The sequence below is a fragment of the Salvia hispanica genome, chromosome 2 (genome assembly GCF_023119035.1).
Source record: "Salvia hispanica cultivar TCC Black 2014 chromosome 2, UniMelb_Shisp_WGS_1.0, whole genome shotgun sequence".
NCBI lineage: Eukaryota > Viridiplantae > Streptophyta > Magnoliopsida > Lamiales > Lamiaceae > Salvia > Salvia hispanica.
This window is the reverse complement of record NC_062966.1, coordinates 38,756,504-38,771,226: the sequence shown is the minus strand read 5'-3', so window position 1 is coordinate 38,771,226 and position 14,723 is coordinate 38,756,504. Positions and strand designations below refer to the sequence as shown.

Below are 14,723 nucleotides of genomic sequence, written 5' to 3'. Positions count from 1 at the left end.
TCAGCATCTGTATATCCATACACCCCTTTATGTCCATTTTTTCTGAACATCACTCCATGTCCGACTGTTCCCTTGAGATATTTGACAATTCTCAGTGCAGCTTCATAATGATCCTTTTGTGGTCGATGCATAAACTGACTCACAATTCCAACTGCATAGGCAATATCAGGTCTAGTATGGGAGAGATAGATGAGTTTTTCCACCAAACGCTGATATTTACCTTGGTTTGCTAGCTCTGCCCCTTCTGAGATTTGTAGGCCATGGTTTACTACGATAGGTGTGTCGACTGGCTTGCAGTCCAGAAGTCCTGTCTCAGCTAGAATGTCCAAAGTGTACTTCTTCTGCCTTAAAAATATTCCTCCTTCTGATCTTAGCACTTCTATTCCCAGAAAATACTTAAGGCTCCCCAAATCCTTCATCTCAAATTCTTGAAATAAACTCCCTTTGAGTCTTTCGATCTCCTCTGTATCATCTCCGGTAATGATCATATCATCTACATAGATGATCAAGCAAGTCATTCGGCCATCTCGTTTTTTTAGGAATAGCGTATGGTCCGACTGGCTTTGTTTGAATCCATACTTTGCCATAGCCTCGGTGAACCTTCCGAACCAAACCCTGGGGGACTGCTTAAGTCCGTACAAGGTTTTCTTCAGTCGACATCCTTCTCCCTTCTTGTACCCCTCTGAAAATCCCGGTGGTGCCTCCATATATACTTCCCTCTTCAATTCTCCATGGAGGAAAGCATTTGTGACATCAAACTGGTGTAATGGCCAGTCTCGATTTGCAGCAACTGATAATAGCACTCGGATGGTGTTCATCTTTGCTACTGGGGAAAAAGTCTCGTCATAGTCTACTCCATAGGTTTGTGTGTATCCCTTTGCTACCAACCGTGCCTTGTACCTTTCTATAGAACCATCTGGCCTTCGTTTGATAGTGAACACCTACTTGCAACCAACTGCCTTCTTTCCGTCTGGTATCTTGCATTTTTCCCAGGTGCCGTTTCTTTCTAACGCCCCCATTTCTTTGAGCATTGCCTCTCGCCAATGTTTGTGTCTCCAGGCTTCTTCTACTGTGCAGGGGATTTCTTCTTCTTCATATAGCGCTGCCTCAAATGCGTGAGCCATTTCTGAGAGTTGTCCTTTGGCCATGTTGACTATTGAGTACTTGGCCTTTTTGCCTATAACATCTGGGCTGTATCTCTTTGGCGGGACTCCTCTGTTGGGTCTTGGTGGTAGTTTATATCCTCCAACTCCTTCACTCATCTGTTCTTCCACCAAATCACAGATCTCTGGTTCATTTTGGTTGTCAGAATCCCCCTCAATATCTGTCTCATGGTCAGTTTCACCATGTGTAGTAGCATCACTATCAATACTATCATCATGATCAGGAGATGTATCAGAAGTACTTACAGCGGATATCAGTAGAGGATTTCCTTGGATGGTGTCACTGACGGGTGAGGGCTGTATTTCAGAGATCTGCTCGATGTTTCTGAGGGGCTCCCCTGGTGGCCCTACTTCTGCGGAGGGACCTGACTTTGATAACCGGCTTAGTAGGTCACTATCACTACTCTCCCCCTGACCGCTAAGGTGGTTAAAAAAATAGTCTGTCTCAAGAAAATCACAGTTCAGAGTAGTGAACATGCGATTGGCCTTGGGGTCGAAGCAACGGTACCCTTTCTGAGAGGCCCCATATCCCACAAACACACATTTTACGGCACAAGGTGATAGTTTAGTTCGTTCATGTTTCGGTATATGGACAAAAACTGAGCATCCGAACACTCGAGGCTGAAGTGTCAAGGGTAAAGGAATTTGGGCGTGTGTTGAGAGAGTTTCTAGTGGGGTGTGGAGTTCCAGGGAGCTAGAGGGTAATCGGTTCGTTAGATAGGCGGAGGCTGCAACGGCTTCAGGCCAAAAATATCTGGGGGTATTTGATTCAATGAGCATAGCACGAGCCATTTCTAGGAGAGTGCGGTTTTTTCTCTCAGAAACACCATTTTGTTCTGGGGTATATGGACATGTGGTTTGGTGAACCAGGCCTTTATCATGACAGAAGGTTTTCATCTTTAAGTTTACAAATTCCCCCCCATTGTCAGATCGAAGGATTTTTATATTTTTCTGAAACTGGGTTTGCACAAGGGCATAGAAATGGCTAAAGTGTTCAAAAACCTCATTTTTTTTGTTTCATAAAATAAACCCAAGTCATGCGTGTGCAATCATCTATAAACAGAAGGAAATATTTGAACCCTTGTCCCCCCACAACTGGAGATGGGCCCCACACATCAGAATGAACTAGTGAAAAAGGAGAATCAACCCGGGTATTATTTGATTTATAAGAGTGTCTATGGCTCTTGGCCAACACACAAGTTTCACAATACATATCTTGATTAAATTTAGGAAAGAGAATTTTTAAATAACCCGTGGAAGGATGTCCTAAGCGACGATGCCAAAGCCAAGCCTCTCTACTTGCAGATCCGTGAGTTAGTAAGGCGGTTCCTTGTTGGGCTATCTCATCGACGTAATACAGCCCGTCCCGCTCAGTGCCACGTCCAATAATTTCCCCTGTCCTGATATCCTGCAACAGGCAAAAGTTTGGTTGCATTAGGAGAGTGCAATTTAATTCTTTTGTCACATGACTGATTGATAACAATTTGTGTGACATGGAAGGAACATATAAGCAGTTGGATAAGGTCAGAGTGGGTGAAATTCTGACAGTTCCTGCTCCTTCTACAGAAGTAAATTCTCCACTTGCAGTTTGAATATGACTTTTCGGTGCCCTATGCATATCAGATATATCAGTGATATCGTAAGTAATGGTGTCAGTAGCTCCGCAATCAAAAATCCATTTATCATTTTTATTTTCGGATGAAACAGACAAGGCGTAGGACGTAGGCAAATTTTCGAGCACTTGAAATCTGTTTTCACAAATTAGTGGGGCAGATTTGGGATTTTCGTGATTTTGGGAGTCGGTTTGGGGTTTATTTTCATTTCGGGGGTCTCTTTGGAATTTATCAATGTCTGGGGGTCTAATTTTTGGAGTTTTTTTAGTGTAGGGTTTAAATTGGTATAATTCAAAGAATGGGGGGTTTGAGAATAAATTCTCAAACCCTAATTTACCTCCTCCCACATCTCCCACATTCGGCGCCTCCACATCAAAAAATTCTCTCCGTTCTGGAAGTGCTCCGCCTCCGCCTCCTCTGGCGACGGATGCTATCCCGACGGCTATTCCCTCAGTTCCCTGTCCGCCGCTGCCTCGGTTGGCCACTGAGTTGCTTCCGACGGCGGCAGCGGGTGTTTCTTCTCCTCCCGCCACAGCTGCAGCAGCCCGACCCCCTCTGAACGGTGCCGGTGACGGATTGTTCTTGGCCTTCCTCTCCTGCCACCACTCCGGGTAGCCGTGGAGTTCAAAGCATGTTTCCCGTGTGTGCTTTTTCTTTCCACAGTGAGAACACACCAATTTTGATTTGTCTTCGTCCGGCCGTTTGCTCCAATTTTCTCCATTCCCGCCACCGCTTCGTTGAGAGGAGTTGCGGTGTGCTGCCGGATTTTGCCACGGATGGGTCACTGCTAACCCAGCTCCAATCCCTTGTGTGCTGGAGTCACCTGCTTGTAGGACAGCGGATCTGGTGTCTTCTCGCCGGAGCATAGCGTATGCATTCTCCACCGAGGGAAGTGGTTCTACCCTTAGTATTTCCTTTTTGATGTTCTCGTACTTGCCGTTTAAGGCTACAAGCAACTGGAACAGCCTCTGTTCTTGTTTCTCGGTGTGGTATATTTCAATATCTTCGGCGTACTTCATCCGATTTGGTTGTCTCCGGTCTATGGAGATCCATAGATCGTTCAAAGTTGTCCATATGTCCTCCAAAGATTCCTCCTTTTGTTTTAACGTTATTGCCTTTGCGTACAGGTCGTAGACTTGAATTTTGTCGCCTCCGCTAGCATATGTAACTTCCAGGCTGGTCCATATTTCCTTAGCCGTTGGGTATTGAGTCAGACGGCTGACCAATTTTTGTTCCACATTCTGAATCAACCATGTAAATACGCAGTGATCCGCTTGCTGCCATCTCTCGAAGGTTTGGTCGGTCCTTGCCGGAGGGGTTGGGACTCCTGTGATGTGAGATATCAGACCCCTCCCACTGATTGCCGCCTTCATGAGAATCGCCCAAGTGGAATAATTTTCGCCGTTTAGTCTTTCTCCGATGACTAACGGTGAAGAATCAATTCTCTGAGACTCTGGTTGTTGGTTTGTGTGGAGATTCTGGGGGGATTATTTGATTTTGGGTGTGCGCCATACTTGTGCGCATGAATTCGGCAAACATTCGAGCAAATTGCTCTGTTTCCGTTGGTTTTGGTTGTTCATCGTTTTCTGACATGGTTTATGGTTTTGGCAGGATCTGCCGGATTTTGGTTAAAGGGTTCGGGATTGGTCCGAGACAGTGATGAGACTACTCTGAGTCTCACCCCTGCTCTGATACCATCTTCAAATGTATATCAGGCATGGTTAGGAGGAATGTAGGAGAAAAAGAGTGTTTATTGTGTATTCCTTGATGATTTCTACTTCACATATTGCACCCTTTTTATAGGTGTTATACGAATACATACAAGGCATGGTATCAATGATATCAATCTATATTTAATGCTATCACTCTATTTTTCCTGATTATATGGAGTATCAATGTGATTGGCAGCTCACAATCTTTTCTTTATTTAACATTACGGAGCACGTCTGTAACAGTATCTCATAATGAAAATACAAAATTACGCAATTACACTAAATAACTAATACTCCCTCCGTTCCACATTTATAGTCACATTTAGTTAGGGCATGAGTTTTAAGGAATTGGTGGAGTGTGTAATTAATGAAGTGAGATGGTGGAGTGTGTAATAAATGAAGTGAGATGGAAGAGTGAGATGGTGGAGTGTGTAATAAATGAAGTGAGATGGAAGAGTGAGATGGTGGAGTGTGTAATAAATGAAGTGAGATGGAAGAGTGAGATGGTGAAGTGTGTAATAAATGAAGTGAGATGAAGGAGTGTGTAATAAATTAAGAGAGTTGGTTGAAGGTGGGTCCCTTGTTGACTTTTTGGTTTTTAATTTTTGTTTTGGTTTATTTTTATGTTAATAATGACATTTGAGGGTAATTTTAGTGAATAATGGGGTAAAATTTTATGTCCAAATATGGAAAATTCTAAATGTGACTATAAATGTGGGACGGACTTTTATGGCAAATTGTGACTATAAAACTGGGACGGAGGGAGTAGTATATATAGATCTAGAGTCTCAAATTCTCCTCAATAACTGTGAAAAACGAACGTGCTTATATAATTGAGTCATGTTAATCTGTAAATTGCTTATTACTACTATATTCGTGTTTCACTTTGAAGCTTCTTTGTACTAATATTCATGCTGTGTTTTGTTTATAATGCAAATATCTTTGTTATGTCATCTAATCTATAAAGTTCTATGCTCCTACAACTCGAAGCTTGATTACGAGAGAATCTAGTTTATTTATCAAACTCCCTTAATAGTGTGATCTTCAGCTACTGCCGCAGGTCATTAAAAAATAACATTAATAAGAACATTAATTAGGATACCGGGTTACCAGAATTAGGATGAAAGATGTAATCTTGGAGAAGAAAGAAAAAGTAAGTACAATTAAGTACTGTAAATATTCTTGAGTTATTGGAAAAATTATTCACATGATTAATAATGGTGATGTTATTATAATGAAAAAACATACTCCCTCTCTTCCACGTTATTTAAGTCATTTCTTTTTTGCACTCGTTTTGAAAAAATAATAATAAATAGTTAAAGTCGAGAGAAAAAAAAAGTAAGAGAGAGAATAATATACAGAAGAGTCTTAACTATAGTATTCTCTTTTTTACTTTATTTTTTCTCCACTTTAATCATTTTTTATTATTTTTTTCAAAACGAAACGAATGCGAAAAAGAAGTGACTCAAGTAACGTGGGACAGAGGGAGTAGTAGTACTTGTTTTTAAAAGTATTTCATGAATAAAATTTTATGTGAGTGTGAAATAGAAAATGTATAATTAAAAAGTGATGACTATTCATAAAGGAGTAGTGATATTGTTTTAATAAAAGCTAGTGATCGGTGTAATAGTTTTTTGTTTTAAAATTTATCTCCAAATATAAATCTGGGCCTTCGATATGACAAATCACGGAATATTGGGCCTTGAAATTGGTTAGGCCAAAAGGCCCAAAACTGCGTCGGTGGTGGCGCGCCATTGTCAAAGCCGCACCATCGAGATCTCAGTTTAAAGAATTTCGTAATAAACCATTCAATGGCCGCCTCGTGGTCGAATTAATTCGAGCACAATCATTTGTAATGAGTGGAACAATTCAGAAAATTAGAGGGCGCCCACTTTCTGACTAAACAAATACTCTCTCCATTTTGATGCGTGCTAGAATGCGCCCACTTTCCACAACCACTGTAAGTTTTGTTGCTTTCACCTCAATTTACTGCCCCAATTATGCCTATTTTTTTTTAACAATTTGATCTGGTAATTGTTTGATTTATTTTGTTTGTGTTTCACGGATTTTTGATTGCTGAATTCCGTGTGTATGAATGAGCAGAACAGAATGAATCAAATGCGATTCCCGCCAATCGATGGCGTTAGGAACGGCAAAGTTTCTACTTCCTAGGAGGCCTCCGCCACTCTCCACACGTATGTGATTATAGTGTTATTTTTTTCGAGTGATTTGATTTGTACCACACAGAGAAAGCATGCTTGTTTTTGCTATGTATGTGCTGATGCATCTTATATATATTTGTGGTTTTTAATGTGGCACCGGAGCGTGCCACATTATTCAGAATTTACCATGTTTCAGAAGGCCTGCCTAGGAAATTATTCAGAATTTACCATGTTTTTTTTCAAATACATATTTACTGGAATAATCAATAGGTGCACTACCATCAGCTACTAGATGTTTGCATATTGTCTCCACTGCTCCATTAACTACTAGTAATTTACAACAAGTTTTGTGTATGATCCTTGCTAATATAGAGTAAACATATAGTGGAATTAACTCTTGAAGTGAATGTTGTAAAGATTTTGTGAGAGTGCAACAATCAATGCATGCTGCTATGTCAATGAACAAGACAGAGATTCTAGATGTTGCGCTAGATGATTTTTCTGAGGTGGGTTAAAGTTTCTGCACATGCCAACAAATTATTGTTAAGTATCTTTTGGTACTGATTTCACAATAGGAATGCAGGGTTACTATGGCCTTCCCAATGAGAACCGTCGGGCTTTATTGTTCGCACTTGCTAGAGAATATGATCTTAATCGGAAGCAAGTTCGTGATTTGATGAAACAATATCTTGGGCTTGAACTTCCAAGCAGTAAGATTGGTATTTCTTGTTCCAGTTGTTCTTTGCGATTGTTCTAATCTTTTTAACCTTTAGATTCTTTCAGGTGATAAGCCGCTGGAAAATGCACATGAAGGCAAGGGATCATTCTCTGTTTTCTACAGGATTGAGCGGAATTTGAGGGAATCGCTCAAGCCAATGTACGAAGTTCTTTTTGACCTGCTGAACACACACCCTGGAGGACTAAGATTCTTATCAACTATGAGGGCTGACATACTATCTTTTCTCGCATAAGGTTATGCACCAAATTTACACTTTCACTTTTCTCCATCTCTTTCGTTTTAGATCTAGGAGAAAACTTCATGGATGGAAGTTGACTCTTGTTGGGCAATAGAGAAATTAAAGGAGCAAGGGGTATTTAGCTTTTGTGAATTACTATTAGATTGATAAAACGTACTTACTACTATTATTGTGTATTGAATGATTAGATGATAAAGAAAAAGTTGGACTTAATTGCTTATGGACTCCTAAAAGGGCACATATTTTATTAATTTTTCAAGGGAGGAGAATACTGCCGTGCTGAGAGCATTGGACTCTTTACTTGAAAGAGAAGCTTATTACATGGCTCAGTCCTGCAAATCTTCAGCTTCATCACATAACTTGGGATGATTCAGCATCTCTTTTGGAAAAGATTGTAACACATGAGGTAGATTACATGTAATTGGCTAAACTCTCCATTGACTTCTCCCATCTGTATTCCATTAAAATATGGGACTCCCGTCTCTGGTCATTTGTAGGCAGTACATCCAATCAGTAATCTCTTAGATCTGAAGCGAAGACTGGGTATGGGACGCCGCTGTTTTGGGTACTTACACCCAGCGATTCCAGGTTAACTTTCTTTCTTATGCATGTGCATTGAAATTCTGACTTGGTAGATAGGGATATTTTCATAATGCTCACTGTAGATAATGAAGATGCGGAATGAGTTCACTCAGATTTTGCAAAATTGGCATTTTAAATCCCTCTCAACATCTAATAAAGACAATAATTATAGAGACTTTTAACAATTTGATTTTAGTTACAGTAAATAAAATTCTTAATAATAATTCTTCTTAATTATCTTAATGATTTATTTTGGGATTACCTAAATGCTTGAGTTAGAATTCTAAATACAAGGATTCCATAAGATGTCTATATTACAACTCATAAGTACCTTAATACAGGAGTAATAAATAACTTCGTATAATCTCGTGCTATTTTAAATGTATGATAGTGCATACAAAATTTGATATGATTATATCCTCTGTTAGTAATTAATTGAAGGAAAATACTGTTCATAGTAATTCCTTCAGAATCTAATAGGAAGTATAAACTTATTAGATACCTTCGCAATTAGATTTCATTGGTATGTGATATATAAAGTTGCTACAAAGTATGGTCTCTTCGGCCTTCACACACCAAGCTGTGGATCTCACTCGTATGAAAAGGAGAGGTCTCAATTCAATCCTCCTCTCCTCTCCTCCTACTTAAAATAAAAATAAAAATTGTACAAATTATGACAACATTATAGTTTAAACCTAACTACATAACTTGAGTCCATATGCACTTACAAAAGTTGCGGTTCTGTATATTTAGACTTTAGAGTTATAATTTCTTTCTACAGGCGAACCATTAATTTTTACTGAAGTTGCACACATGAAGCACGTGGCTCAAACAATAGAGGTGAACATTTTTCTGCCGTATACTATAGTGTGGATTTGAAGCTATTATTCACTTATGACAATATTTCTACAGGAAGTTCTATGGGATGATCCTCCAATACCTGAATGTGAGGCAACATGTGCACTTTTTTATTCCATCTCTTCTACTCAGGTGATATGAATGTCATAATTTCTTCCAAAAATATTTTGCAAATTTTCAAAAATATATTTTTCTTCAACCTTCAACCTTCCTCTTCACTGGACTAGATGATTCTCTTTAAAATTCTTTGAGCTGTAGATACAAATCTGAAAGAATTTATGCTTTCACTGGAAATCAATAATACCTTTTATCATCAACCAACTATTTGTGCACCCATGTCATGTTTCACTTGGATAGTCTTTCAAGAATCAAGAGTAAACTTAACATGATTTAGTACCATTGCCTCATAAATAGTTTGAATGTCATGATTTGAAAACGTTTCTCTTATGAATTTACTGCTGTGATTTGCAGCCAGGTTTATCTGGAATCAACCTGGGAAAGTTTCTAATAAAACGTGTGATTGATGTCGTTAGAAGAGACATGCCAACAATTTCGGTAAGTTTGTACTTTTAGATACTTTACGATTTTGATAGGTAACACTTTTATCTAACTTCCTCAAATGGGAAGTTAAAACCTAGGCTCAAATCAATCTCTCCCCTTATATTCCTATGCTAATGATGTCCCCCTTCATTTCTTAACACTTTTTGGGGCGAAAATATCTTCTAGAGAAATAAGTAATTCTATGGGAAATATTTACATTATGCTCCGATGCAGCAAAAAAAACGACATCCACTAGGAGATATGATGTGAGCCTCGTTACGGACGAGATTCACGAACGAGACTCACGTGCCCAGGATGTGAAACGGACCCGAATACGAGTTCCCAAAGGTTGAAAACTCACACAGAACATTGCAAACTTGCTGATGCAGTCAGCAACTTAGCAACTTGGAAAACCCTCTTTGACACCTTTCTTCGAACAGCTGGTGCGCGAGGTTGTGCAGTGCTGGAACAACACCTGATCTTAAAATTCCGGCAGCCCTCGGAGTAAGAACACGAACTGGAACGTTGGTGAGTCGTTGAGACTCGGGTTGGTGATGGAACTGATGAGAAACGTCGTGAACAATAGAGATGTATGATGGAGTTGAATGACGCCACGCTCAACTGTGGAAGATTGAACAATAAGTCGATAATCTTGATTGAAATCGAACACTTTGCTACGAGAAATCAATCAAGGAAGATGCAGAATCGATTGGACTCTAAACACACGAAATCTTATTACTCAAAAACTCCCTGAAAAACAATGCAAAAACTCCACCTATTTTTAGGCGTAAAAGTGACGAAAATAATCTAATCCTAAAAGATATTGAAAAATAATGAGATTAACTAAATCCTAACAACTAGACGCCCTAATCCAGCTCTATCCTTGAGGGATTTAGCTTTCATAAAAGATACACGAATCTGAATTTTAAAGAAATAAAAACAATTCCAAACAACCCTATCTTCAACCCTTCATCTCAATCTCATATTTCCCTCTCCTTGCCTTTGTTTCACGCGACCCCAGCCTAGATGAATATTTGTTGGGGGCCCATGCTTGGCCCCATAAGCCTTCGTCGCGTTCCCGAGCCCATACGAAGCATTTGGGCTGCCAAGACAGAACTGCACTCCATATGTTCGATGAAATGCCTGAACGTCAGTTTACCTATTTTCAGCCTTCTTCTTTCTCTTTTCTCGATTCTTTGGGCTTGGATTCATTCTAGAATTAGCGCAACACATTCTCAAACACCCCACTCGACACTTTCTTTTATTATGCGTATGCTCTCGCCGGCGCGTACTCGAGCTCATATCAAGATATTACCAGACAGATTTGTAACCATCTCTTGTATGAATTAGGCTGGGCTAGTTTATACAGTTGTACTGATTAGGACCTAGGGGAAATTCAATGCTGTACCCATTCTAGAAATGCAAATCCAACAGAACCTTTCCGGAAATTTTCTTGAGAAACTGTTTGAAAGGAACTTCATTCTACATTTATAAACAGGTATCGAACCAGGTGTCATGGTTAACTTAAGACATAACAACAGCACCTCATATTATCTCACATAGGGTAGTATGGGCAAGTAAATGTTTAAGCTTGATCATTTTGTGCTACACACAATATAGTGGGCCGTTTAATGAGCTTTCTTGTTGGTTCTTTCTTACTCTGTCAGGTTTATTGTGAAATTAGCTGCAGAGTGCATGATGATATTTTAAGTCCTTTTTCTTGTTGCAGAATTTATCCCCTGCAGACATTTGCGACACTTAGTCCTATACCAGGTTACATGCAATGGCTTTTGTCAAAACTGGCACCAACTGAAATATCTGATTCAACTTTCAGTGAGAACTTGCAAACACCTGAAGAAGAAAGTGCACTTCTCGAGGCTACCAAGTAAGCTTATCTGTGAAGCTTTACGAAAACACCAAATCTCTTTTTAGTTTTTACATGCTATAAAAAGCATCATACCACTAAATCTACTACATAATCTGACTAGATTCACTGCACTTGCAACGAATCATTATAGAACCTGCATAATATTTGCGACATCTTGTGGGTCAGTTTTTAACTTTTTATGTGGCAGGCAGGTTAATGTTGATCTCACTTTTACATGACTTTTTCTATTAGTGCTAAGTTTTTATATATTTAATTGCCCCTTCAGTCCTTCCTTAAAGGTATAATAACATCTATTTTCTCTTCACTCCACCTTAAGGAACTGTAATGCACTCTCCATGAAGAATTAATCTCTCATTCTCTATTTATACCTTATCTATTGTCAGCTTCACAAAGATATCATCTTTTTAATTCCGTTTCTTATCTTTAGAGAACTTACCATGGGAAAAAATGGGATGGAAGTATTGCAGAAATTGTTGTCCTCAAGTGAAAAGTGGATTCATTTAAGAAAAGTTGGCATCTGTGCTGAGAATTCCTCTAATGAGGCTCTGTGCCAGGTGCGTTTCATGAGCTGAAGAGGCTACTGTGTTGTTTTATTCCATTTTTATGACATTAATGAAGATTTTGTATTTGATGCTAGATGAAATATTTCATAGTTTCATACTCATTAAGCCTAATAGTCTCGAGTTTTGTTTTAACATTGTATTCTTGATCCGGGTTAATGATATAACACTGCAAATCATTTCATTTATAGTATTATAGTTACTACAGACACTTTCTATTTCTGTAATACATTTGAACGTTAATTTCTACTTCTGACTTATTTCTGCAACCTTATGTTGGGAGCTGAGTTGATTTCATTTCAGAATATACAATTCAAATAAGTTAGTTTATTCGAAAGCAATACTTGATTTTGTAGTTTATCATCACTGTTATTTTTTGTCCTAATTGTTTTTAACAATTATCTCAACTGTTATTTAAGGTTATTGGATGCTAAAGTTGATTCATTCTTAGCTTAGCTTTTCTTTTTTTGAAGGGTTTCATAGTTTAGCTTTTATTTTAGTTTTAAGTCATATTGAGTAATATCACGATGACATGCTTCAATGCATCAGGGTCTTTTTCTATTGTGTTGCTATAGTATCTTATCCTCATTTATGCTTTGACTGAAGGTATCTTCTTCAAGAGAAGAAGAGAGGGAAGGCTCTGGATTCTGTTGGAAATTTTCACTTGCAAAATGGAGCGGTTGGTTATGCATCTTATATCTCCAAATAGCACCTCTTTTTGCTACTTGTGGTGCTTTCTTTTCTTCTGTTTTTCTGAAACATCTCACATCCCATATCTACTCTTTACTATAAACTCATATTGAAAAAAAGGGAAGAACAAAAAACATATATGTAAATCAATAAATATAGTAGCAGAATTAATGTTGGAGAACTTCATTCTAATCAACAGCTCATAATGTTGATACAGATGGTGGGAAGGATTAATTGGATGGAAGATCTATCCAAAAAGGGAATAAAGCAAAGTGCGAGCATAATGGTTAACTACATTTTTGAGTAAGACTCACTTCTGAATCTATGCATCCTACCACTGGTCCTGATCTTCTCGTAGACTTGAATTTGCATTTCACCTCACAAAATCTGCTGATAGCCTATTTCTGCCCATTAATGCTACTTTGTACCCATTCATGGATATGAAAATTGACATTTAGACTGACTGCACTTTATGCAGGGTGGAGCATATTGAGGAAAATGCTCAGTCGTATTTTGGTGATGGGGAAATTGGAGCTTCTGATGAAGTCATAGATCTTGGCTTGAGGTGAACTGTTGATGTCAAGATTTTTTTCATCTCTCGATTGTCCTCATACGAATGAAACTGTTCATAAGCACATAAAGCCAAGGCTCATGCTAAAACGAAGATTGGTTTATATTTCAGCCACGTCAAGAGGATCACCAAGAAGAAATCAAAGATTAGAAGGTTGGTGAAGGCCTCAGCATCTCCTCTAATAGTAAGCATTTTTCGCAATATGAATGTATATATACCGATGTTTATGTAAGAATCATTCATCTTTTGCTTAGGAGAAGCTATGACAAGCTATGGCCTGCATCTGTATAGTTTACAACAAACAAGTAGGATTAAACAAATCAAGCTGCTTCATCCCAGGCTTGTATTTCAAAAATTTGGATCTTTTTTTAACAGTAACATATTTGTAATTGCAAAATTGTATGCAGTAATGCATTTACTTGGTTTGTATGTTTCTTATTTGGATGCCAAATGCTAACTTTCTGAAGAGTCGGCAAGACTCGATTAGAACAATGTTATGAATATATAACAACATTGTGAAGCTCCACTATCATAAATGTTCCTGTCGATAGAGCTTCACAAAAGTTCATGATTATAAAAATTAAACATTTCCAAAAAAATCATAAAATTAGCTGACATTATGATTTGTGAACTTTCAACAAACAGTTGGTACGCAAACAATAACAGCATATTTGTAATTCATCCATCGAAAAGAAAATTGGAAACCATCATGAGAGATCTGAATCAATACAAAAGAGCATTTTGAACTGAGCATTTTGAACTGGAAAGTTGATCTGAAAACCATCATGAGAGATCTGAATCAATACAAAAGAGCATTTTGATCTGGAAAGTTGATCCAAGTATTTTGATCAAATTGAAATCATGACATTCCGAAGATCTAAACTAATCACTTTCCTTATCACTTTCCTTCTTCTTCATCACTTTCCTTCTTCTTCATCAACTGGAAGATTTCATTGTGATTCTCACATCCTGCAAAAAACATAATGCAAATTCAAGATCACCTAATAACGGTATTGAATTTTCATAGTATTGAAACAAAAACACAAACAAAGAGAGAGACTATTGTGACAATTCTACAAACGGTTGAGATAATTATGCATAACATGCAAATCATATGAGGATAAACACAAAACCTAATATAAATGATGCAAAGTCTTCATCAAGCATGATTGTGAGGAAAACCGGAAACCACATACAATAGCAGCAGGAGATATGGAGACGTAACTTCTAACATGTCTGTTCAATAAGCTACCTTGGTACCTAGCTACATGAATATACAATTCCATAAAAGGTAACCTACTCAAATATGGCACACCCATATTGTTGTAAAGCACAAAAACTTGCACAATTCATATGGAGTATACCACACAGAGCAGGTTATCAATTATACAACAATCAAGTAGCACA

General features: G+C 38.2%; 1 long non-coding RNA gene and 1 pseudogene across 4 annotated transcripts; both read left to right on the top strand.

The window, feature by feature from the left end:
• The first annotated feature begins 3,140 nt into the window (after window positions 1-3,140).
• LOC125207931 lies at window positions 3,141-4,638 on the top strand. Of its 4 annotated transcripts, XR_007174035.1 has the most exons (3): window positions 3,141-3,765; window positions 3,904-4,205; window positions 4,388-4,638. It is a non-coding gene; the product is annotated as an uncharacterized LOC125207931 (long non-coding RNA). The 4 variants fall into 4 exon arrangements; XR_007174034.1 differs by having other exon boundaries at window positions 3,141-4,205; XR_007174036.1 differs by having other exon boundaries at window positions 3,141-4,277.
• Window positions 4,639-6,338: 1,700 nt separating this feature from the next.
• Window positions 6,339-13,713, top strand: LOC125208164 (annotated as a pseudogene).
• The last annotated feature ends 1,010 nt before the right edge of the window (window positions 13,714-14,723 follow it).